Here is a 4860-nt window from a genome sequence, read left to right as displayed (position 1 = left end):
GGTTGCCCGATCATAGAGCCACAGTCAGCCAATCCACACACCTCACTCTTCCTCTACCCTCCCCTCCCTCCCTCCCCTATAACTGGAACCGGACTCCGTAACCGGCCTCCCCTTTTTTAGCCACGGAGGCCTGGCTGGGCAACACCCCCTTGACAGATCCTGCCAACAGGTTTTGTTTACGGGCCGGGCCTCTCTGGGGCCACTTCCCCAGCTGAGCGCATCGAGACGCAACAGTTTCAGGCGGAAGAATTTCGAGCCAACGTTTCCTTGATGCATTCACAATGAGAGGTCAAGGATACAGTGTTTGCTTCTCTCTCTCTCTCTCTCTCTCTCTCTGTGCTACAGGTGAATGAGCACCTGCAAAACCCAGGGAGGGAGGGAGAGAGAGAAAATCGAGAGAGAACGAGGCAACGGGCAAAAGCCAGCCTTCCTCTCTAGGCAGGGGAAACCGGAGCTCAGTGGTAGAGCATTTGCTTTGTATGCATAAAGTCCCGGGTTCAGTTTCCGGCTTCTCCAGGTAGGGATGGGAAAACTCCCACCTGGAGGGCTGTTGCTGCCGATCTGTGCTGACAACACTGGATTAGATGGACCCAGGGTCTGACTCACTGTTCCTGTTGAAGCCAGCTCCATCATTTAGGACCATGAGGAGTAGAATTTTACTTCAATTAGGGAGAAAGGTTGTGGCTCAGTGGAAGAGCCCCTGCCTAGCACGCAGACAGTCCCAGGTTCGACCCCAACAGCATTTCCAGGTAGGGCTAGGGAAAATCCTGCCTAAAACCCTGGAAAGCGGCTGCTGCCGGTCAGTGCCGACAATACTGGGTTAGATGGCCTCTTTCCATTCCCTGTACAAAAGCCAAAAGGACCGGCAATTGTTTCTCTCTCCAACGCCATCAAAGAGGCAATATCTTCCCCCATCCAAATCGCCCCTTTTCTCAGAATGGTGAGGACTAGCATCTTGAAATAGAGGGAAGGGGGAGAGCACGTGTTTTGTGTGCAGAAGGCCCAGGTTCTAACCCTGGCATCTCCAGGCATCCCTGGGAAAGACCTCAGACCAGCGGCGGCGTGGTAAATGTCTTGGTGCTGGCACTCAGCAGGAGGGGCTCCGCTGTCACGTCCCCAAGGAGAGCCCAGCAAACCCCTTTCTAAGAGTCTTAATCTTCACCAGAAACGAGGCGAATGGGTCTTCTGCAAAGCCAGCGGGCGTTCATTGCTCAATTGACACTGAGCTGCCCCCACCCCAAAATACTTTGCATTATAACAGGGAAGAGTATATTAATGCGGAGAAAATGCATTTTCCTCCCAGCTACTGTGAGGGTAGCCGTGAAGCTCAAAGGGGACAGGAAAGTCTGAGGAAGGTGGCAGTTAATGCCACTCGTCCCTGCAAATTAAACAGTCCCGGGACATCATCCCTGTGAGTCCTGCTTCTGGTACAACACTGTTGGTGTCCAAAAATCTGGAGAACCATTAGGATCAACCACATTTGGGCTAAATGGCTCTATTGTCTGACTTGTGAATGGCACCTTCCTATGATTCTTCTGAGGCTTTGCAGCTAGTATTAAAGGAATGTCTTTATTTACTTAGCGCCTAACCCTATGGCTGTTTTATATGTGCTTTTTATATTATAAAAATATAAACATTTTTACAATATTTACATTGTTTTATATGTGCTTTTTATATTGCATTTTGCATTCATGTTTTGTATTCGTGTTTTTAAATTGTGGGTTGTTTTTACGCTTTTCATGGTTTAAATTTTTGTGAACCGCCCAGAGAGCTTCGGCTATTGGGCGGTATAAAAATATAATAAATAAATAAATTTAGGCAGAAAAAGTCCTACAACTCCCAGTCCTGCAAAAACAATGAAACCAATAATAAAACATACAGAAAGCTATAAGGCCTGTTCAGACAACATGGTGTGTTGCAGCAAGTGGTTAGCAAACGTGTTTAAACCGTGGTAATGTTGCCACCGTGGTTAGGAAAAGTTCACACAACACACTAAGCCGTAACATTTAGCTCAAAACACTTAACCATCATGGTTTAGGGCGTTGTCTGAACAGGGCCATAGTTTTCAAAGCAGCTACTGAAATCCTGCATTTACTGAAATCCTGCATTTAAAAGAGATCAATAACCAAGCAGCTAAAAATACGGAGAAGGCGATTTTTTTTAAAGAAAACCCAGCATTAAATCAAAGCAAGCTGCAGTTCAACATACTTTTTAAAAGAATGGGAGAATGGAAAGGTCGTTTGCCTGGTGCTGAAAAGTCAACAAAGTCCCTGCTAGGCAGAGTAGTTCTCTAGGGAGGGTGTCGGACAATTTGGGGGCCACCACGGAAAAGTCCCGCTCTTGAGTGGTCCCTCCCCCCCCCCACAAATGGGGGCATGTGGAATCAGATGATAATTTCAGGACATAGGGGGGAGGGAAGGGGGAGACTACACCTCCCATCAGCCCCAGACAGCGTGGCCAAAATATGTGTGCGTGAAACAAACTCTGAAAGTGATGCATCTCAAGATTCGGTGGATTTCGTGTAGAAAGTTGTTTCAAATAAGAAATCCCGTAGCAAGAATATTTCTCCCTCAGTGTGTATGTCCTTTTAGATGAGGTTTTAATTGTTGAGGGGGGAGGAATTTGTTCTGGGGGGGAAAGATGAAAACCAGGCAATGCCTTTTGATCCTTAGTGCTAGGAGTGCTTTGGAAGCAGAGACTGTTTCCTCCTTGGTCAAATTTGGAGATTGACCACCCAGGACACCGCCCACCCTCGAACCTGGAACGCAAAACAGTATACTGAGGAGGCCATGCTCCGTTGAGCTTCAAGAATATACTAGTCTCACGGGAAGGAAGCCTCCCTTTAGGTAAATAATTTAATTAAAGCCAGGACAAGTTCAGGATGTCCTCATTTATCACTCCCCAGCTGATGGAGGCAGAATCCTGATCTTGCCTTTACAGTCACGAAGGCACCGTTAATTAATCCCTTAATTGGCCATAAATCACAGGGAATCCGAGATGGCAACCACTGGCTGCATTTCCTTTTTAGGGACTCAAGAAACTTGCTGAGTCAAACCAGCAAGAGAAAAGGGAGAAAGCAGAGCCAAGGATGTGTTCACAGAATCCATTTCGCAGGTTGCTCGGCGTCTCGTGTTCCATCATCCGCTCATTGACAGAATCGGAGTTTTTACACCAGAATTTCATTCGATTCACCCTGATGCGAAGCGATGCGAATGTGTGTTCGTAAATGCAAATTAGCAGTAATTGGCTGTGGATTCAAGTGCATTTGGATTTCTATGAATCCCATCTGTAGACTTGCGAACCAGTTTTTCACTTTTGTGGGGGGGATTTGTGCTAATTCACACTAATTAGTTAATGCACATTGTCGCTATGTGAATTCACACAAATCGCGCCCCTGCCCCAGTGAAAAACTGGCCCGCACGTCTACAGGTTGCTTTCTCCAACATCATAGATAGGTAGATAGCTGTGACTTATAGCCATCAATTCAGGTCCTACTTTCTGTGGCTGTGGAAAATAGTTCTTGAGCATCTTCCTTGCAGCAGCCTTTTATGTACCTGAACACTGCTCACCTGTCTGCCCTCAGTCTCCTTTTCTCCAGACTGAACACCTCAAGTTCCTTCAGCCAGTCCTCGTAGGGCACGTCCTCAAGACCCTGTAGCATCTTTGTTGCCCTCCTCTGAACCTGTTCTAACCTGTCGATGTCCTTCTGGAAATGGGGTGCCCAGAATCGTACGCAAGACTCCAGGTGTGGTCTCACCCATGCCGAGAAGAGAGGGAAAAGGACTTCGCACATCTTTGATACAGTGCTTCTTTGAATGCAGCCACATTCACCCTTCTAGAGGCCATCTTGCACCTCGCGGTGTCTCCAGGGCAGGCGTTACCCTTGGGCCAGAGGTCGTGAACGAAGCCGGGGAGCTCATTGAGAACTCTGTGCCTTATTGAGTATAAGGATGAAGTGTGCCCCAGTTTTAATTCAGAAAAGAGACAAGCAAATACATATCTCCCGTTTATCGGTTTTCAGATTGTAAGCCTCTTGGGGCAGAAACCTGTCCTGTAATGTTTTGTAAAATTCCACGCACACCAATAGCGCAATAATAATAACAACGTATATACCTGCCCGGACCCTACGAGCATCTTCAAAGGTCCTCCTCTAGGTTCCCCTGCTAAATGAAGAGAGGCAGGTAGCTACTAAGAAAAGGGCCTTTTCATTGGTGGCACCGCATTTGTGGAAAGAGTTTCAACTGCTGCCAGAGGAGGCTGGTGGCTCAGATTTCAGTGGGGCTTTTTAGTTAGAAGCAGCCAAAACTCTAATGGAACTATCCAAGGGGGCGAACCCTGCCCACAACATAGGTTCAGCATCTCGGATCCCTCGTTTAGAGTTTTGGCTGGTTCTGACTGAAACCCAGAGCAGATTCACTGTCCCACCAGCCTCTGAGCCACCAGCCTCTGCTGCCAGCTGCCTACATTGTGGTCTTTTCAGCACCAGGTGAAGACTTTTTTTATTCATCCAAGTCCCTTCATTTTTCAGTTTTTATCATTTTAAACCTTTAAAATGTTCAAAACGATAAACATTCTTGTACTGTTTTTTACTCTGGTTTTATACTGCAGTTTTAAACTTTGAAAAGTTTCATATTGCATTTTATCACATTGCTGCATTTTAGAGTTTGAACTGTCGCGAAACGCCCAAGACAGCTTCAAGTACTGGGCGGTATAGAAATGTAATAAATAAATAGACGAACTACCACCTGGTATTCCCCATGCCTCCTCACCTGATAGAGGCGGCAACTCTAGAGACACCCGGCCTTCTCACCCTCAAGAGAAGGCGGAGAGTTGTGGGGACCGCAAAACGGCGCACAAAAG

Source organism: Elgaria multicarinata, chromosome 19 (assembly GCF_023053635.1).
Source record: "Elgaria multicarinata webbii isolate HBS135686 ecotype San Diego chromosome 19, rElgMul1.1.pri, whole genome shotgun sequence".
Classification (NCBI taxonomy): Eukaryota; Metazoa; Chordata; class Lepidosauria; order Squamata; family Anguidae; genus Elgaria; species Elgaria multicarinata.
The sequence above is the reverse complement of the archived record's forward strand: the minus strand, read 5'-3'. Positions refer to the sequence as shown.